This window comes from Telopea speciosissima, chromosome 11 (assembly GCF_018873765.1).
Source record: "Telopea speciosissima isolate NSW1024214 ecotype Mountain lineage chromosome 11, Tspe_v1, whole genome shotgun sequence".
In the NCBI taxonomy this organism is placed as follows: domain Eukaryota; kingdom Viridiplantae; phylum Streptophyta; class Magnoliopsida; order Proteales; family Proteaceae; genus Telopea; species Telopea speciosissima.
In genome coordinates, this window is record NC_057926.1 from 44,947,509 (window position 1) to 44,970,310 (window position 22,802).

The window sequence follows — 22,802 nt, forward strand, 5'->3', positions numbered from 1 at the left end:
GATGTGGCAACCCCTAGTAGTGTATCTCAGTTGTATTGAGTGATGATGTGGCCAAAAAGTCACGAAACAAGGTTTTCCCCTTTCTCTAGACAAAAAACTCCTTCTCTGTCGAGTTACTCCGAAATTTCGAAGTGTGCTCTCGAGTTGGTGCTTTTTTATAATGTGGAATGTAGCAGTTTTCCGAAATTTCAGCGAGACAGTACAAAGTACTGAATCTCACCAAAATTTCGGTTGAGATATTCGAGTTAGTGCATATTTTGTGTCTCGTATGTACACTCGTCTCGAGCAGCTCGAGTTCGGCTAGTTTTAGAACTATGGGTGTGACTTCTATTTTGAAAATGCCAGTAGCATAGCTTACGCTCCATGTCAAGAATTTTCAGCCCATTGGAATATCTAGAAATATACGATGGTTGATGATTAATTCTCAAGGCCAGAAGACAACAATGATTATCAACTGTTGCAACTATGACTTTATTACTTCCTCCAGTCAGTTTGTACTTGAATATCATCTTTGTTCCGTCTTCATTTCATATGAACATTCAAAAATATTTGCACAATTTCTTGTAGATTGCAGTAACTTAAAGTTCATTGTGGATTCCCATCCAGTGAGGGTTTTTTCTTTCCATCAATGTGCAAGTTCTCAAGAAGCAGTGTGCAATCTTAGATGCAAACGGTCTGTGGATCCTCTTCACAACCTCTTTGACTCCACTCGGAGATGCTTCTCTCTCTTGAAGGGATAGATTTACAGCTTTATTCTGAGAAATTGCATTGTCATGGTGGGTTAGACCTTCTCACTTCTGGTTTTCCTTTATGAAACCTTTTGTTGCTCGTTGGTGGTCGGATATTGATGATGTTCTTCAATTGCAGATTGAGGTTTTATCCAGGAATTCTCGTATTAAGTTCTCTGCAGGAGGGCATTGTTCAACTATGATGGATCCTATAAATATTACTTCTTCAGATAGTGAAGATGAAGTTACTGTAGAAAAGAAAACCTCACTTGCTGTGGGACCTCCTGCTTCACAAACTCTACGGAAGCTTCCTTCATGGGCTTCAACCTCCAGCCCGAATTCAACAAGTATTAATATAATATAGATAATATTTCATAACTGCGAAGTTTTGTTTTTTTTATTCGCTGAATGGTTCCTTAAATTTGCAGGTTATAATGGTTCACATCAAATGCCTTTGTTGCCTGGAAGAACATCACTTTCTAACAAAAGGTCTGCAAACCATGATTCCTATTCACAGTCTGAACTCCAAATGAATCCAAATGGTGTTAAGGGCAAAGCTTTGAATCAGGAGAGTGCGCTGACAGATTATTCTAAATACTCCAGAGAAAATGGATATACAGATGAGCCAATGAATTTTGTTGACGTTGAAAATCTGGGAATGGAAATTGATTCTAGAATTAATGAGATGCTTGGTACGGCTTCTGGAAAGGTTTTATACCAACAAGATGCAAAGAGGATCCTTCCAACATCTCTTCATCCGTGTTCATCAAGTACTAAATCGAAAACTTTTGTGGAAAATGGGGCTAGCAGTAGCATTCCAGATACTAATGGCAAATCCTATCATTTTAGTGGTGCAAATGCAACCGATCATAAGTTTTATATGAAAGACCATTTAGTCAAAGGGAATGATAACGATGTTATTATGTATGAAAATAGAGGAAGTAGGCTCCTACCACCATCTTTGACACAAGCTAAGTCTACCAGTTTGCAGTACGGTAGTTCAAGTGATCCTGCATTTCATCCTCATCTGGGAGAAGAAAGGTCTGCAGAGAATGATGAGAGAGTAATTTTTCAAGCCGCTCTGCAGGTATTTTTTTCATGACCTTTGTTAATTTATCATTTCCATGACTAGGGTAACATTACTATGGGATGTTCAATTGTGGATCTTCCCCACGCTCTAGTTATGTGTGTATTATGTGCATATTTAACATTAAACCTGTTGAATTTAATTATTTTGTTTGTTTTTATTGTTTCTGAACAAAGGGTGACTGCTTCGGATCTATTCGTTATTTCGTTTTCCATTTTACTGAAAATGAAAAGAAAAGAAAATTATTTCATTGAGACAATTAGAAAGAATCCTAGTGGAATGCAAATGAGTCTAGTTCACCATAACTGGTGGGTTCAATTGTCAAGAAGGTACTTGTGAGTAACCTTCTAATTAACCTCTTAATTTATAGGGCAATCTCCACAATTCTTGTTGGCATGTGGGAATGGGGAATTGGGGATCCATACAGATGTTTCTTTGTTTTTTTGTTCCATAAAGAAGTTAATGAGTTAATCACAAGATTGATAAACAATGCACTGGCATAATGAATGGTCATTCTGCTTAGGCAGTCATATGGGTGGCGTACTGAGGAATCTATTGGTTTGACAAGTCAAGTAGCTAAACCATGTGAGCAAGCCTCCAAATTAATACTTCCTAGACAAATAATATTTTTTTTGTGTGTCTGAGTATGATAATTAGTACTGCCTAGACAGGTTGGAAAGGTGGAGTTGGGGTAAATCTGTTTCCAGGCTTGAATTTGCTGCAGTGGACTTGGTGCCTAACTCAGATCCATAGATGTGGATCCAAATCTGACATCTGATCCAAAATCCACAAGGATATACTGAATATGGACTTATTCATTTTTAAAATAAATTTATATTGTGCACATTATCCACAACTTTTGCATGATCTGAATAAGATCTGGCATGCCCAACCTAGAAAATCGGTACTGCTTTTAAGGTCTATATTCTATATATATATACCCAGTTAAATAGATGCAGTTGGACTGGATCTTGAATCCAGTAATGCCATGCAAACTCCCCCCTCCCCTTTTGAAGCTTGATCATAAGAAGCAAGCATTGACCTTGAGAAAGTTCACAAGATAGTATGATCTTTCTTCCTATCTCTCTATTTCTTCTTCTTCCTGCTTCTCCTGTACAAGTACTAATCCCACCTTGTGATACTGTCACATGGTATCAGAGCAGGTTTGATCAGTACCTGTGCAATCTTTTTTTCTGTTTTATGAGGTCTTTCAATTTTTTTCTCTTCCTTGGTTCGCAGCATCCTATGCTGCACTTTTATTCTTAAACCCTAGTGAAGAATCATGAAGAAATAGGGTTAATATGCTGTGGTTACTCTCTTCTCTCCTGCTGGTTGGTTGAAGCTTCTCTCTACTGGTTTACTGCTATTGGATGCTGTCGGATTATCTCTAGCCATTGATTGCATATAAAATTCTGGGGTTACAATCCAGTTGTTGAACCTATCCATCAACCAGAATTTGGCCCTAATCAGATCTATGATTTGGCTGTTCTTGATAGTTCTTCAAATTCTGGAATTTTTAGGTTATATTTCTGAAGTTAATCCCGCAATACCCTATCCAACCAGTGGATTAGTATCAGATTTTGGGGATTCCATGTGATCAAATCCTACATTTGACCTGAAATTTAGCCAGATCTGAAGAGTGGATTTGCTGCTATACTATTTCTCTCAATTCTGGCCATATTGTAGCCTGTGGCACCCCTGTTTTGTGGCTATTTTTGTACACCTGGATATTGGAGTTATCTTGTAATCCAACCGTTGGATCAGCAAGATCTTTTGGGGTTTATCTCACCTCCGTAGCTGCAGTTGTATAACACTATTTGGTCTCCTCCTTATTACTATTCAATGTTGTGCTGGTACCTAAATTTATCTGCTGTGATGGGTGATTCTAAACCTCCTGTGGACAATGTTAATGTCCAAATTACTTCCATTAAGCTCAGTGGAGCTTCTAATTTCTTGTTATGGGCCCAGGCTATTAAGGTCTATATTAATGCTAAAGGCAATCTCAAATATCATTTATCTGCACCTCCACCTTCTGTTCAAAAGAGTGTGATGAATGAATGCATGAAAATGACACTTTCTTAGTATGGTTGTGGAATAGTATGGAGCCTTTAGTTGAAGCAAATGTTATATTTCACACCACTGATAAGGGGATGTGGAATGATTTGAAGGAGAGCTTTTCTCAAGACAAGAATATGTCTCGGCTGATATTATCTATATGAAAGTATTTTTAACTTTCAGTAGGGAGAAAAATCTGTTGGTGAATATTAAAGTGACCTTAAAGGGATGTGGGAGGAACTCAATGTCTATCAATCTCTCACTAGTCACCTCTGATCTAGAATTATCAAAGACATAGAGGGCTTAGTTTCAGGTGCTAAATTCCAAGGTTTGCATAGATGGGTGTCTGTATACCAAGATTTCCCACTGAGATCTCGAGATCTGGCACTCATATAAAAGAGTTTGGGTCGAGATCTAGATCGAGATCTCGACGAGATATTGCATTTTCTCGTTTCGTATGCCATCTCGTCTGGGAAAAACCGAGATCTTGCGAGTTTTAGTACTATGCTAAATTCTTGTCTGGGTTAAACTCTGATCTACAATCTGTTAAAGGTCTGTTTCTTGTTGGGGAAAATTTGCCTTTTATGAATGAGGCCTTTTTCCATCTCCAATGTGTTTTCTTCCTCTCTCATACCAAAGTATCTGTTAGCAGAACAGATTAAGGCTGTAATGCTTGAATGATCTATGTGACCAGCCAAGCTCTTTATTTATAATAAAATCACGGAAGGACCCAAAGGGTTGCTCCTTTCTTTGCCAGAGCATCCACATCAGAGTTTCCTCCTCTAAAGCAATGAGAAATCTTCCAAGCAATTGTTGACAAAAAAGGCTTGAAGAAGAGCTATTGCTGCATGAACTTCCTGATGGACTGATTTTCAATACTCATTACCACTGCCTTCGAGTCAAATCTATCCATAAGTTATGAACTCCTTTTTCTTTAGCAAATTTTAACCCAATGAAGAAAGCGCTAAATTCAGCAAAATAATTAGTTTGAACGCCCAAGTACTTAGCAAAACATCCTTCAGGGGTACCATCAGTATTCCTGAAAATTCCCTCCAATTGAAGCATGCCCTGGGTTCCCCAAACTGCTATTTCTTCCTTTTATTCTTTTATAATGAAATAAAAACTTAATTTGATGCTTCTATTAAAATTCTCCGTTCTAGTAATGCTTTGGAATTTATTCAAACTGCTATTTCTTCCTTTTGTTATGAGCATGGTATGATACATCAAACTAGTTGCATCTATACCCCACAGCAGAATGGTGTTGCTGAACGAAAGAATAGACACTTATTAGAAGATGCTCGTTCTTCATTATTTCAAATGAATGTTCCAAAGAATTTTTTATTTTTTTTTGGGGTGGGGGGGATGCCATTTATTTTTTGGTGAATAAAAAATTCATTATTAAAACCTCAAAGGCAGGGAGAGAAGAACAAGGGGGGGGGAATACACAGAGGAAAAGGAGGGGGGAGGTAATGTAGTCCTAGATAGGTAGGAGACCTACTAGGAGCCAGATAACAGAATAAATAGCAAAAGGGGCTGCTGGTTCACATGGACAGCCTAGGTTTTAGGTTAATTCTAGGGTTTAGGATGGGAATTTGGGAATGCGTCTTATATGGTTTTAATATGCAGGTTTAGGGGATTATTTTGGTATAAAGAAAATAGGATTTGGTTAGGTTTTAAAATTCTGCAGATTTAGGGTTAGCGTTTCGGGTTTTAGGGTTAAGGGAAACTACCAAAACTAGGGTTTCAAGTGGGCTGGGCTTGGGATTGAATGTAGGGGACTGTGAGAGGAGGATTCGACCAGGATATGGTCCAATTCTGATGGTCAGAATGGGCTGTGGGAAAATTAGGGCTTATGGGGCTGTTATGGAGAAGAAGGATTTAGGGTTTTGGGTGATGGATATGGGCAGCAGTTGGGATCGAGTGTAAACCATGGTGAGGGGAGGCTATGGCTTAAGTTTGAGAGGATTCCAATGGAGAACAGATCTGGACAGAATTGAGATCCTCCTAGGGTTTATGAAAATAAAACAGAAAATTAAAATTCAAACTCACACTGGAATCCACCAGTAGTAGCTTGAATGTTTGAAGGATGAAACCACCTTCGAAGAGAGATCCTCCCAGCCGTTGCGGCGTAAAGAGTCGCAGGAATCCACCCACCCTTCCACCTTGAAGTTCACAAGGATGCACACTCACACAGGGGAGCAAGGAACAGCAGCAATGGCAGCCACGAAATCTGTTTTTTTAAATTCAAATAATCTGTGGGGGAGCCCTCCACGATCTACTTTATTTATAATAAAGGCCTAAGCCAAGTCCTAGTACAACTTAATGTCTCTTCCTTCTAAAATCGTGGAAGGGAGAGTTCTAATCTAACTTAATTAAATTAAAACAGTAAATGTCCTAACTTCCCCTACTAACTTAAAATAAAAGAATCTAACTTAAAAACAACTAATTTAAAGTAGATTCCATATTAGCCAATAGGATATAAGAACCTATTAACCAATAGGAACACTTCACTTAAATTAGACCCATTGAACCAATTGGATGCAACCAATTCTAAATCGGTTCAATCTAAAAACAAGAAAATAAACTAAGTATGGAAAATAATAAATCCTAATCTATGGCTCCCTATTCAAACCCTAAGTTCAGGGGCTCTTCTTCTTCTTCTTCCTTCTTGGAGCTGCATCAGGAGGACTATACAAAACGAAAGCCACAGACTAGGGGGCCTGTCTAGGAGAGCAAAAGAGAGAAGAATTTAAATCGCAGATAACAACAATGTGCTTGTTCCTTGGGGAGTCTAAAAGAGATTTATGGGGAAGCACATGAAGCCTAGAGCTGACATAAAAAAAGATGGCTTTCCAAATCATGTCAATAGACCAGGAGTTGGAAGTCCATCTATGAAGATTCTGCTCCATCTAGATGTGAGAGATAGCAGCCCCGAACACAAACTTGCCAACAGTGTCACAAATAGAGCTACCAAAAAAGGACATATCGAGCTAAAGCCACTCCCGAGCGTGGCTGCATGTTATTTGATTAACCACATGCCTTCATCTATTTTAAATAATAAATCTCCTGTTGGTGTTGGTTTTCCTAACCCACCCTTATTTTTCTTACCACTTTGTAGTTTTGGGTGTATTTGTTTTGTTCATGTTTTATGAGTGGGTGCTGATAAATTATCTCCTCGTGCATTAAAATATATTTTCAAAATGGTTATCATTGTTTTAACCCTGCTACCCACCAACAATTTGAGTGTTTATGTTACTTTCTTTGAAAACACACCATAACATATTTCTGAGGGTAAAGATTTTGCAACGGACATTTTTCAGTCCCTTCCTATTCCTATATTAATTCCTCTCGTTGACACTCCGACTACTTCTCAGCAAACACCACTATAATTGTATCAGCTCCGACAGAAACCTTGATTGCTAGCTGCAGGCGGCAGCTCCTTCTCTTCCATCCTCTACGTGGTATAAGGGTCTCAATTTGGAACCGAAACTGAAACCGACTGTTTAAAACTGTATTCTCTTCCATCCTCTACATGGTATAAGGGTCTCAATTTGGAACCGAAACTGAAACCGACTGTTTAAAACTGTACCAAACCATACCAAAGAAGATTTGTATGAAAAAATGATATCTTTCTCGGTTCGGTATGGTATTGGTTTCTAAGATAAAACCATACTGAATTACAGATACCGTACCGTATTATGTGTTTTTGTACCGAACCGAGGCTATATGTGTTTTTGTGTTTACATTTATATGATATATGTATATAATGTTAAGTGTAAAGACAAAGTGTATAACCCGTAAAAGTCAAAACCCTAAACCGACTAACCATTCTGAATTTTCTAATCCAAATTTCTCTATAACTCAGGTTTTGGCTTTGTGCAGTGATGTGCTTCTGTTTCTCTACTTTCTCTAATCTCCTCCTCAAGGCTCAAGACCTCAGCAAGCCTTGAACCTCCTGCTTCACTGCTTCTCCTCCTCAACAAACCTTGGACCTCCTGCTTCAATGCTTCCTTGCTGCCTTGATACTGAATAAGATACCATATTTTATATTGAATCGGAAACCGTTTTTTGATACCGAATAAAAATTGAATAAAAACCGTACTGAGTTAGTATGATGTCGGTATTGAAAAATGCAGTTTATATTCGGTACAGTACGGTTTTGGTATCTACTTTCTGCCTTCTGTACCGAACCAAAACCATACCGATTGACACCCTTAACATGGTATGATTCTGTGCTTGATGCTGCTCGTTCCTCATCCTCCCCTCTGAACTTACACTGTCACTTTGCAAAGGTATTAGCTCTTGTACTCAAAAGTCTATGGTGGCATATCCCATTGACAAATTTGTCTCCATTTGTCACTTTCCATCTTCTTTACATAGTTTGCCATATCTTTGTCAACTCATACCACTCCTAACACTTATCATGAGGCATTGTCTCATCCTGGGTGGTAGTCAACTATGGATGTGGAGATGGATGCCTTAATTTTTCGCTACTCGCCAGACATGGTCCCTGGTAGATTTACCTCTAGGTAAGGATCAACTGAAGTGTCATTAAGTGTATACTATTAAGTATAACATTGATGGCGCTGTTGAAAGGCTCAAGGCCCGTTTGGTTCTTAAAGGGTATGCTCAGACCTATGGTGTTGCTAGTTGCTCATTTGGATTCTACTCGGGTGCTCATTTCTTTTGCAGTTAATTTTGATTGGTTGTTATATCAGTTAGATATTAAAAATGCCTTTTTATATGGTCATTTGCATGAGGAGGTGTGCATGGAGCAACCTCCTAGGTATGTTGCTCAGGGTGAGAATGCTGGGAAAGTCTACAAGTTATGTAAAACGATTTATTGGTTGAAACAATCTCCCAGAGCCTAGTTTGATTTGTTCAGTTCTATTGTTACCTGATGTGAATTCATACTGTGTTATTTTGACCATTCAGTTTTGTTCGTTGTTGGGACTCGAAGGTTGTTGTGTTAATTGTGTACGTTGTTGATATTATTATATTTGATAATGACTTATTTGGATCTGGTATTGCGGAGCATTTTCAAATGAAAGTCTTAGGTGCCCTTAGACACTTTCTTGAGATTGAAGCATGGTACTAAATCTCGTTTCGTTTCGGTGTTTCGGTCTGACCGAAATTTCCGAGATACCGAAATTTCGTCGAAATCTCGGTCGAAATATGGTATTTTTCTGTGGGTGTAAAATGCCAAAAATGTCCGAGATTTCCGAAATTTTCGAAACGAGATGACTGAAATTACCGAGATTTTCGAAAATTTTGAAATATTCGAAATATTGCATTTTTTCATTTCGGACTTGCATTTCGTTTTGGACAGGTCGAGATACTCGAAATATTCGATATCTCGACCGAAATTTCGCGAGTTTTAGTACTATGGATTGAAGTGCTTCAGAGTAGGAAGGGTATTAGCTTTCTCAGAGGAAAATTGTGTTGGATCTTTTGTCTGAGACTGATATGTCACATCCAAGCCTATTGATACGCCTATGGACCCACATTAAAAGTTTGGGGCAGATGGTGAGGAACTTGCAAATAAGTATCAATACAGTTTACTTGTGGTTAAACTCATTTATCTTACTGTTATCCGACCTGTCACATCTTTTGTTGTTGGCCTCATAAGTCAGTTCATAGAATCACCTAAGAGGGTTCACTGGAAGGCTGCTGTTCGGATTTTGAGTTACCTTACGGATGCTCCAAGGAAGGGTCTTATTTATAGAGCTAATAATCATGCTGATTTGGTTGGATACTCTAATGCAGATTAGGCTGGTGCTGAATAGAAGATCTACCACAGGTTATTGTACATTTATTAGTGGTAACACGTACATGAAGAAATAAAAAACAAATTACTGTAGTGAAGTCCAGTGTCGAGGCTAAGTATAGAGCCATGGCGCATACAACTAATGTGGTTGAAATCACTTCTTCAGGAGCTTGGGTTTCCAGTTACTAAACCCATAAATATGTTTTGTGATAATCAAGAGAGCATCTACATTGCTAGCAATCCAGTATTTGATGAGAGGACTAAGCATATTGAGGTCAACTATCACTTTGTTTTGGATGCAATAATGAGGAAACTGATTTCTACTCCATTTGTGTCTCATGTGAATCAGCTTGGTGATATGTTTACTAAAGCATTGTGTCGCCCAATTTTTCTTGCAAGTTGTTCCAAGTAGGGCATGTGTGATATCTATGCTCCAGCTTGAGCGGAGTGTGATGACATTAATTATGTGTGTGGTGACATTTAGTACATATGGTGACACTTCACAATATTTGATGCAAATTCATCACAAAAATAGGTCTAGGGCTGGGTTATATACATGTTGGGCCTTTGATCCTATGGGTTTTCTATGTAATAGGTCACTTTTATGGACCTAAAGTATTGGCAGCAAGGTTGCATATGGGATTAACTAGTTTATACTTAGTTTAAATTGAACCGGATCCAAACTGGTTGAACTAGTGGTTCAATTTAAATGACTTAAGTCACCTTTCTTTTATTTGTTTTTTATTATAATTTTGGGTCCACACCACTCCACGAATTTGAGAGGGGCTATGATTTGTAATCGAGTCGGCTAGGGGCTTCTTAGTCTCCAATAGGAATTTGGCTTTAGGCCTTTAATAAAAGCCATTCGTGAGGCTCCTCTTTTCCCCCATTGAATGTTTAAAAAAAATTAACTCTTGAAGTTGCTCTGCAACTTTGTCATCTTCCTTTGAAGATTGTCTCGTGTTTGATCAAGGCTGGTGGGATTGGTGTTTAATCCAATCGACACCTCGTGGTGTGAAGCCCAGGTGGTTCTTTTAAAGCTTTATTTTGGTGTTCATCGTGCGAGATTCAATTTTTATTCAAGTTTCTCCATTCAAACAAGCAGCTGCCAAGGATTTTCTGCAACAACAGTTAGTTGAAGCATTCCCCTCCCCTACAATTCTTCTTCTAATCCTCTCACGGCCGAACCCTAATTTCCCCCTTTTTGTTTTCAATTCCCCACAACCCTACTTTTCTGCGCAGCCCATTCTAGCCATTAGAAACCCACCAAAATCTGACCGAATGCTTCATACCCCTTAGGAGAACTCGATCATGGATTGGTCCCATTCTGACCATCTAAGCCCTAGAAATCCCACTCACTCCATTCAAAAAATCCAAACCCTAAGCTACATATGGTGATACTTTACAATATTTGGTGAAGTTTAGTATCCTTGGTGAAGTGTAAGGAGTAAATATTAATAGTCTTGTAGTCATATTCTGTTATGACCCAAAGAGTCATAACTAATAACCTTATTAATAAAGTGTCTGCCCTACCCAAGATAGAACATACAAGCAAGTCGTGGGCTGGGTTTGTGTTTCCTACAGCTCTATCTCTTCTTATTCTTCTTCTCTTATTCTCTTCCTTCTTCATCCTTCTTCTCCTGTACCGGTATTGATCTCACCATGTTTGTTACCATCACAATTATCATATTAGTTTGTTAGAGGACCTATTTCATCTGAGGGCAAAAGCATTGCATAACTGATTCGTGCTAACTCTAGCCCAATTCCCCTTGGTTTTAGGCCTCTGGAGGGATGACATGGTGAATCTGACCTGTAAGTATTCCCTAGATTTCCAAATTCGACCATACAGCCCACCTTGTATAGGGCTTTCCAGTGTATTTGCTATTTTCAACCATTAGTACTGTCTTGTCCCGTTTCAGACTTTTCAACTATTTTTGGAAAATTCTTCTGTGACATAGCAAGCGCTATTTGGCTTGAAATGATAGTGAATAAAGAATGGTGGCGCCTACCTGTGCACCAAAGTTTTGGTGACTGGCAAGATGTCACAAATTTTTTTTTTGTGAGTAAAAAATTTACTAGTCAAGAAAAGAGAGATACCATACAAGAAGAGGGGTCAAAGCTCACAGCTAAACAGCCATTATCAACATAATAATACAACAAGGACCAACAACCTAAACCAACAACTTCCGTGACAACAGATCATCATCCCCAACCACAATATGAGGCCCCTTACAACCCCTCGTCTAGCCAACTCATCTGCCATGGAGCTAACTGATCCAAGTTTCGGTTGGAAAGACACTTGAGCTGAACAGTTAAGGAGGCAAATGTGTCTTAACAAGATGAGAAATCTTCTAGGGGGATCAATGCCATTTCTATACCACTCTATGACAGCAGCAGAATCACCTCCAACCACAACGTTACTATAGCCATACCTGATAGAAGTGTTTAAGGTGGTGGGTAAAGAAAGAAGCTCAGCTCTGACAGTTATCCTCCCCTGTGGGAACCGAGTACACTAAGGTGATAGCACCTGGTAGTTATAGGTGGGTTTGTGTGCTAGCTAGCACAATGGGCATTGCACCATCACTTTCCCTTGTTTGAATATTGAAAGGGAATGAATTTTGGACCTATATGTTGCATCTTTTAAATGAAAATGATATTTGAATAGAGTTTTGGTGATCGTCAGTTCTTCAATAATGAACTGTTTGATCCTTTTGCTCATTGTTTGTTGCAGGATCTTTCACAGCCAAAAGTAGAAGCTACTTTACCTGATGGCCTTTTGGCGGTGCCTCTATTAAGGCACCAGGTGTGTTAGTTTATCTGTCTGTAGTCTCTAGCTCCACGATAATTAATTGCTCCATTCTTTGTTGAATTTGATGATGTTAAGTTATCCCATCTTACAGAAAATTGCGCTGGCATGGATGCTGCAGAAGGAGACACTTAGTACACATTGTTTAGGTGGAATTCTGGCTGATGATCAGGTTATTTGTCCATAGTTCAGCTGATCTCTCAGATGTAGTCTATTTATGATAGATTTCTTGGGTCTTCGTTAAACATTTTTCCCAGGCTCATTCTGCTGTTATCTCACAGGGCCTTGGTAAGACTGTATCGATGATTGCCCTTGTACAAATGCAGATGCCTTTGCAGTCAAGGTACACTTCAGATGATCAATGCAGGTTGAAACCTGAACCCTTGAGTTTGGATGATGATGATGATGGTGGTGGTGGTGATTCTGATTCTGTAAAGTTAAAGCATGATGGAGAATCGAGCGATGGTAAAAGGATTTCAAAGTTAGCTACAGCTATTCCTACATTCTATAAGGGTAAGCCAGCGGCAGGTACTTTGGTTGTCTGCCCAGCAAGTGTACTTCGTCAGTGGGCCGGGGAACTGAATGACAAAGTAACAGAAAGCGCTAAACTGAAAGTTTTGGTCTATCATGGAGGCACTAGGACAAAGGATCCTGCTGAACTGGCAAAATATGATGTGGTTCTCACAACATATTCTATTGTAACTAATGAAGTTCCAAAGCAACCTTTAGTTGATGAGGATGATGGTGATCAAAGAAATGGGGAAAAATATGGATTATCTTCAGAATTTTCAACCAGTACGAAAAAGAAAAAGACATCCAATGCCAATAAGAAAGGAAAGAAGAAGAGTAGAAAGGGAACTGATGGTTCATCTATCGATTTTGGTTGTGGTGCACTTGCTAGAGTTGTTTGGTTTAGGGTGGTATTGGATGAAGCTCAAACCATAAAAAACCACAGAACTCAAGTGGCTAGAGCTTGCTGTGGTCTTCGAGCAAAAAAAAGGTGGTGCTTATCTGGGACTCCTATACAAAATACAATTGATGATCTGTACAGTTACTTCAGATTTCTGAAGTACGATCCATATGCTGTCTATAAAAATTTCTGTCTACAGATAAAATACCTAATAACCAGAAATGCATCCAGTGGGTACAAGAAACTTCAAGCAGTTCTGAAGACTATAATGCTGCGCCGTACAAAAGGTGACCTTTCTTAGTTCCTTTCTTCGATGAATAAATTATTTTTCATGAAGAAAATTACTGGTGCCCCAGAAGATCTTGGGTATTTTCTAATCTAGGAGTCCAGTATAATTTTTTTTTCAGGAACCACTAGGTCTATTTACTTGAGTGTTGCCAAAAGATACCAACAAAATAACTTGAAAATTGTCAAACCTTTCAAGCAGCATTCTTGCTTAAAACCTCGATTGCAAAATCCTAGATGAGATAAATAAAGTCCATTTTATCATCCCTAAAGATTGCTCTGTCCAGATCAAACTTAGATTGTAAAAGGAATTTACATTGAAGCTAAGTTGCTTTTCCCTTGTCCGGCTTCTTCAAAGATATTTGTACCACACATCTTAACTTTCCATGTCCTACAATCACTTTGTCATTATTTGTAGAACTTACTGGTATGGTATAAACCATCTCAAATGGGACTTTTGACTTGAAATTGGATGACAATGGCTCCTATAAATTGAAGGAGAGGCCACATAATGAAATAATGAATGTATCAGATAGAAATAGGAGATTTGAGATTGAGTTTCACTAGGGAAAAACTATCAAATGAAGCTTTAACTGACTGAAATAATAAAGGAATACAATGGGACAAGTTCGGAGAAATCAGATTGCTCTCTCAATTTGAAGGGCCGATGTGTGTGTCTCTGTGAGATGGTTTTCTTAATGAATACTCAGTTCCTGATGACACAAACTGATTGGAAAGAAAGAGAAGGGAGAGACAGAAATTAATTGATGGTAAATTTCCGAATAAATAGGAACTCAAATAAGGTATTGGTGATGGGTGTCATTTAAAAAAAGGTCTTTGTAAATTTTCGAAAATGATAATAGAGATTTAATAATTGAACCAAAAATACTAGCGAAGGATTTAATAAAAATAACCAAACAGATTTTTTATGACACCCTGATACTTTTGGGTTCTATTTTCCATTAGTAAGACTTCATTAAAGCAGATCAGAAATAAAGCACAGTTACGTGGGTACAACCACATTGGGCATACTAATACAACGACAAGAACAATGGAGTGAAGATATACCCAAAAGTGAACAAACTACGTAATTGAGTATGGCCTTATCCCTTGAGGCACCCTCCCTTGCCAGCTCATTTGCTATGAAATTGCCAGATCTAGACTTCCACCAGAAAGAAACATTCTTTTCTTGGGGAGATAAAATTTGATTTATTAGATGTGAATATCTTTAAGATATTAACTAATCAAGTGTAAATAGTATGGCTGCTGGTTGTAAATTGTAATATTAGTAAACACATCAAGAACCTGATGATCTAGATGTAAGCAACCTGGATCTATACCCAAGGATCGAGGTCTCGGTTTTGGACCTGGTTCCGGTCGGGCCCCAAACCGAGACATGCCGGATCTCGTTTCAAGGTTTCAACATTGGGTTTTGATCCTGGGCCTCCCTGGGCGAAACCTAGGGTCGAAACATGGGTTTCGACCAGGTCCAAAACCAAGACATCTCGGAGATTTCAGTCAGTTTCGACCGAGATTTAGTTCCATGTCTATACCCAGCTTCGCAATTCAACCAACCAAAAAAAAGAAAGGGGCGTACCCAGTGCATGAGGCTCCCACCACTGTGGGGTCTGGGAGGGTCATAATTTACGCAGCCTTACCCCTGCTTTCGCAGAGAGGCTTTTTCCAGACTCGAATCCATGACCCCTTGGTCACAATGGAGCAACCTTTACCATTGCACCAAAGCCTGCATTGGGTATAAGACTAGTTACAGCTAGTACCGTAGGTATCTGACCATCAGATACCGACAGTCGTCTTCTAACAATACCGACCTTAAAATGTCGGGTTTTCATAAATTTCACATAACATAAAAAGCTCTTTTCATCATCAGAAACAACCTGATATCTGACTAGAAAGCTTCTCCAGGAACTTATATGCACTTTTTATTTGGTATTTTAATTCCTATTTCTGTTTAGCATGTACTTTTGGGTCATGCTCATGGCTTGTTGTACTGACTAGTGATTGTTGACCACCTTGGTATAGGCACACTAATCGATGGGGATCCTATTATTAGATTACCACCTAAATCAGTATACTTGAAGAAGGTGGAATTCTCTGCTGAGGAGCGGGCCTTCTATTTAAACCTAGAAGCAGATTCACGTTCGCAGTTCAAGGTATTGATCATACTCACTATTTGTTTTCTATTTCATTATCCACATCTGACTAAGCTGTATTATAGTCTTCATGGCTGGTATAGCATGTGCTGCTGTGTATTTAGCAAATTGTGTTGTTTGTATTGGCCACTTAATTATTAAGTATTGATTTTCGGGGACTACTTACCTCAAAAGCTTAATGCCTACTGAATTGAGCACACATTTGGGCTGGTTCTTGATATCTTGACCTGCAACCACTTGAGAGTATGATGTTTTTATGCTGACCCATTTATTATTGGCCTTCTTGAGAACTTAGAAACTGGTGGCATAGGATCACATAACAATGCGATATGCATACCAGATATTCGTATCTATTTGATGATTAAGTACGTATTTAAATTTCAAGGATGGAATTTTTATGAGGAGGGGTTGTAATGCCTTGCATTTCCATTTTAATGTTTTAATATTGATTTAAAATAATTGTTATTATTTTAATGTCTTTTGATTTATTTTATTTGCTTATGATGAATAGTGCAAGCACGAGGTGGCATGCTTATATTAATCTTAGTGATTAAATATTAATTAGTAAAAAGGCGTACCCAGTGCACGAGGCTCCCGCTACTGCGGGGTCTGGGAAGGGTCATAATGTACGAGCCTTACCCCCGCTTTGCAGAGAGGCTGTTTCCAGACTCGAACCTGTGACCACTTGGTCACAATGGAGCAACCTTACCGTTGCACCAAGGTCCACCCTCATTAAATATTGATTATTATGATTAATTAAGTTAATCCTATTTATTAGGGGATTAATGAGGGATTAAAGGTGGCTTAGCATGATTGGACCATGTGTCCTACTTAAGGGGCTGCAACCATGTTTATGGCCAAGGTGATGGTTGCAATGAACCCAGCCACATAGCAAAGCAAGGAGGAGATGGCTATGAGGTAGCATTAAGTTGGTAATTGGTGGTTAATTAAGCTGAGTTTGTCCATGTTAATGATGGTTAGTTAATTTAGTAATTAGCAATTAAGTTAGTTATTATTTTCATTTGAGCAAGACTATCATACAATTAGATCACTGCTGGTTTTGCTCTGCTGAGTTAGAGAAAAGAAAGGATGTGAGGGGAATATGGTTATGAATTGATGTATAATTACTATGTGAATGATTTGAATGAATGCAAGGAATGAACATGAATAAGTGAAATGATAAGAATGTAACACGATATGTCTGTATGAAATGAAATAAGAATGACAAAGAAATGAGGATCGTATAGTAGTACTATGAAGTATGATGTATTGATTATGTGAGGGAATATATACTGTAATGTATAGGCTGGTTGATTGTATGTTGATATGTGTTAACTGTACAGTGGCATAAGTATAACTGTTATGTGTTTAGCGATAGAAATGATTCAAGTTCAGATAATCTGATTCATATATTATGTAATAGGACATGATGCTTTCGTATGGAAATGAATATGTATATGAATGAAATGGGAAATGATTAAATGGATGCAAAGTATGGACATGTACAAAGGAAATGAATGTGATGTGAAAGAAATGAAAGTAATAAAGAGATGAACGTAGAACCCTTTGTGAATGCCATCCTTTTCTAGTAGGGGAATAGGTAATGGATGAGGGAAGATGAATACATAATACGTGATACGACTGGTTATAATCCTCCCTAGTGCTTCAGTGACTGGAATAAGGAGTAGACCAATAACCATAGACAAAAACAATAACTTATACAGGTGATTTATTAGTGAATGGTCCGCCCTAGTGCTTCAGTGACTGGAACAAGGGAGTAGGTCGTGTATCTGGGGGAATCATCAATCACATTCACATCGTTCCTCCCCACTGCTTTGGCAACTGGAATCAGGAGTAGAATAGATGATTTTGGATGGCCGGCAAAACCTCAGATTATTGTGCACATTGGCAGGACACCAAGATGACCAGACTTAGGTTTTACTTCAGAAATGATGTTTATAACTGTTGAAGTATATAGAATATCCTTATAAGCATGATTCTCCTCACTGGGCTTTTAGCTCACCCCATTTTATATGTTGATTTTATAGATGAGAAGGTAGGAGAGTGTGTATATACTGAATCAGATACAAATGGATGTTTGTGGATCATGTGTATAAACTTGAGAGATAGGACTGAGTAGCCGATGAGGGTTGCTAATATACTTTTGTGTTTGTAAGAATGTATAGGATATTTTCAAGAAATAAAAGAAATGTAATAACTTTTGGATACTGAATGCAATTATCTGCCACCAGTGTTACTATTTGTTTGTAAATACTCTTTAGAACTATGAAGTATATTTAACTCCAATTAGTAAGTCTTCCGCGCTGTATGTTATGTTATATGGGAGTTGTGATAATAAATCGAGGTATATAGAAGATAACTTGATCAGTGCCCGTGAGGGCTGTACCTGTTACCCTGTCTGGGGTCGGGTTGTTACACATATTGCAGTCAAAGGAAGGCCATGTATGATGGAACATCACTTCAAAAACTCACCATGATCTGATGCTGGATAAAACAATAACAGTACCTTCACTACTGCAGGCCAGAAAACTCAGAAATAGAAACCACCAACATTCTGTTAGCAGGAATCTCAGATGTAAGAACAGCATGCAACCAACAGTTTAAATCATCGATGACCTTCTAAAACAGCAACACAACCAAGTCACGACAAATGCCACTGCAAAGGTTGTTCGGAACTGAAGGTTAGAAGAGAAAAGAACAGGATAACATACTGCAAGAGCTTCCCACCTGGGCCATGCTAGCATACCAGCACCACTAACACCACACTAGGGTGGTTCTGTTGCTCACAGATTTCATGCATCACACATGAAAGAATTTCAGAAAAGCCAGAGTTTTTTGGTCTAAAAAATCATAGGTTGAGTGTGGCAGCCTCCTCATTTATTGATAAGCAGCATTAGATTTCTCCCCTTGCATGGTGTAGATCCTGCAAAATTAGTAGCCAATTAAAATGGACACTAGTCCTAGAATAAGATCTAACTTCTAGAGACGTCACAAAATAGAAACAACTACTAATAAGCAACCACTACTATATAAAAGGGGATCTAAGCAAAATAGAAACTATTAAAGAATCCCCCACGCATGGACTACATAATATGTATTGTTGGGCCAAAGTCTGGTGTGGGTGGTTCTCGGCGCAACGGTAAGGTTGCTCCATTGCGACCTAGTGGTTGCGGGTTCAAGTTGGGAAACAGCCTCTCCGTGTAGCGGGGGTAAGGCATCATACATTATGAACCTCCCTAGAGCCCGTAGTGGCGGGAGCCTCGTGCACTGGGTATTCCCTTTTTGTTGGGCTTATGCTGGCTGGCCAGAATGGCTGCTTGCCTCGTTGAGCTGGCTGTATGCTGGCTGATAGTCCTCCTCTTGCTCAGATAGTGCTTAACAAACCTTAGATCTACATCATCAACCTAAAGAAGGAATAGGAACGAATACCCAGCCCCTTTGTCGATAGCTGTATAATAGCTTTACATTCCCTTCATTGCTAGCTGTAGTTTGCAGTTGAGTATGATGGAGCCATTTGGGTGATAGGGAAAATTCGTCTTTTCTAGGCATAATTTGTGTCCATGCGCTTCATATTCGCCTGGAGTTTATTACCAGAAATATAGCCATCCCTGCCCCTCACACCAATCCCGCGAGCCTCTGATACAAATAGTATGTATTGTGATAAGTATGGTATAACAAGGTAGTATGTGTCAAAAATATAATTCAATTACAATTTCAATGACTGAAAAAGTGATATGAGTTTGTTTAATATTGTTTGGAAACTGTAGTTGAGTTAAATTTCTGTAGTACTTTTCACTTAAAACCCCAGATTAAGTTCCTGCTTTGTGTTCTCTTCATTCTATGACTTCTGTCTAGAGTAGTCATAAATCTGCATACATGAGTCAACTATAATTTTGCCAAGTTTCGTGCCTTATGCCTTTATGTTTCTTGTGGGTGAACTGTTGATAATTGATACATTCACATGAAAATTTTATAGTCATCATATGGCATCTCAATTTCAAATTTATATTATATGTTCTGGCTAGTATCTTATGAATCTTAAATTCTTGGCAAACTTCACTTATCAAAGGTTGGTTTCAATGAGAAATGAACATGTATTTGATGAGCATTTATCAGTTTTATGCTCACATTCTTTCTAGTCAGTTTATGAATTTGAAAATATAATTTTGCAGAAATATGCTGCCGCTGGCACGGTGAATCAAAACTACGCAAACATTCTATTAATGCTTTTGCGTCTCCGCCAAGCTTGTGACCATCCTCTTCTTGTGAAAGAATATCGTTCAGATCCTGTTGGAAAAGCTTCCCTAGAGATGGCAAGGAAACTCCCTAGGGATATGCTGTTCAATTTATTAAGTCACTTGGAAGCTTCTTTGGCAATTTGTGGTGTGTGCAGTGTAAGTTCTATTTATTTGTTTAAAATCTTTATTTAAAATGTTGAATTATCTCTGGAGTTTAATGCTTATGAGTGCTGATATGGCCATTTGCCTCTGCTATATGTGCATATGCAAGATGTGAAAGTGGGTACCCTCTGTTGCTCTGGAAATTTTTAGTGCATGTACATGTTGACTAGTTTTCAAGGGAAGAACTTCTGACCTCCTCCATGGAGATTTTGTCTCGAGTTTTTGTGCTTTATGTAAATAAGTGTTAACGGATGAATTTCTGACCTGCTCGCAACAGATTTTTGAATAATTTGGACTGTTATTGGAACCAAGGTTCAAGAACTTGGTTTCGGTACAGGTTTTGCCCTGGCCAAAAACCGAGTTTGGGTAATTTTTTTTTTTTTGGAACTCGATGGCTGGTTTCGGTGGGTTTTAGACCTATTTTGGGCCTGAAACTTGGTACTCAGCCTATTTTAGGCCATTTAAACACAATGACACTATCAGATTTTGCAAAAACAAAGTCCAAGTAGGAGTTTCACTTCGGACCCTAGGTTGGATCTGTTTTCCTTTCAAAATCAAACATGCCTGCATTAGTATTTACTATTTAGTATTTAGTACACAGTACAATAAATTAATTAATTACATTCTTTTACTTACTACCAAGTCCCATACTCTCAGCTCATCATTTGCCTCAGCTTGTATCGATGCATTTGGTTCCAACTTCTCAATAACATTTTGAACTGCCTCCAACAATTCTGTGTTTAGCCCAATATTATGTTGGTAGTGATACTTTGGATTGAGATAGTATGCTTGTAAAGTGGTAATGACAAATATAACTTGTTAGTGACTTAATGCTTTTAATTATGTAAATGTAAAAACTCATGTAAAGTGTAAAGTATGTTGAACTCACCAACTTTATGCAATGGATAACTGATGTGCTTCTCCCATCGATCATCAATGATCTTAGTGTATGCCTTTGCACTCTGGGGTATCGCAACTCTGACCAAAGTACTAAAACTCGGGTCTCGGTACCAACTCGGACCTTGGAAAAACCGAGTCGAGTCGAGATTTCGCCAAGTTGGTGCATTTTTTTTTTCGACTCGAAGCCTCAACTTGGTGGGTTTTAGACTTAGTCTGGGTCTGAAACTTGGTATTCCGCCTGTTTGGCCATGTAAACACAATGTCACTATCAGATTTTGCAAAAACAAAGTCCAAATATGAGTTTCAATTCAGACCATAGGTCGGTAGGCGATGACGTACTAAAATACCCTACGCTACACATAATTTAGTAATAGAAAGCAAGTAAAACATTCAATTAATAACTAAACAACTTAAATAAGAATTAGAAATGTTAAAGTGATACATCAAACTGTTTAATAGTGTTACAACTATCATCACATAAAATGACTTTGAATCAAGTATTCAGTCCCTGCTAGTGTCACATAGTCTTCCCATGACATAGTGTTGCTGTAATGTTGCATATAATGCTCCACAACAAGCATATAGGAGTTCTGTCGAGGTAGGTAAGTAAATACATAGTAGATGAGTCATTTCCATGGGTCAACCCGAGATCTTGTCGAGATATGTCGAGTTCTATCGAGTTAGGTAAGTAAATATATAGTAGAAGGGTAATTTCCATGGGTCAACCCCAAGTATGAGGAATGGCCGAAAGCGCCCTGTGCCCTATTGGCTCTCTAGTAGAGCAAGACCACAGCTAGGAAGATGGCACATCTACACTTCGTACCGAGGGAAGACCCCCTATAGGCCTGTTCGTGCCTTGGAACGAAGATAAAATCCCTGAGATCTCGGTGAAATATTGCACTTTTATGTATCGTATGCCATCTCGTCTCGGTTTCTTGAGAAACCGAGATCTCGCCGAGTCGAGACGAGTTTTAGAACTATGACTCTGACCATTTCCCTAATCTTCTGAAGGCCAGCGTAAATGTGGGTCAAGGTAGGCTTCTTCTCTGTATCCACCATACTTAGTACTACTACCACTGGCTCTAATAGAGCAAGAACTTTATTCAAGTCACGCCAGAATAAGTCACTTGCAATGGTCTTTTGTGCTGCCCTCCCTTCTTCTGAAATCGACCCCTACCAACCAAATTACTGTTCACTGGCAAACATAGATCTCAGATCGACCACCTTCGTCTGAAAGCTCTTCAATGCAATGTAATTGGTGGCAAATCGAGTGACACCAAGCCTCACTAAATCACCATTTCATCTGTCCCTCAACATGGCTAATGCATAACTGTTAAGAGATCAGAATTAGGCTGAATGCTTGGATGATTAATTATCATCCCAAGCACATCTATTTATATTCATAATGAGGTATGGAAAATAATTACATAAGCAATGTGGGACTAAACCACAGATACAAGACATAATAAAAAGGAGAAAAAGTCCAGAATACCCCCACGGTATTCTGGCCCATATAATCTAACACTCCCCCCAAGTTGGAGCACAGATATCATGCATGCCCAACTTGACTAAGATAGGAAGAAACAGCTTACCACTTAGTCCCTTAGTGAACACATCAGCCAGTTGGTCAGTAGACTTCACAAAGGGAACACAAATAAGTCCGGCTTCAAGC

At 38.7% G+C, this 22,802-nt stretch overlaps 1 pseudogene; it reads left to right on the forward strand.

The window, feature by feature from the left end:
* Positions 1-428: 428 nt before the first annotated feature.
* Positions 429-22,802, forward strand: part of LOC122645992 — a 39,214-nt pseudogene continuing 16,840 nt past the window's right edge.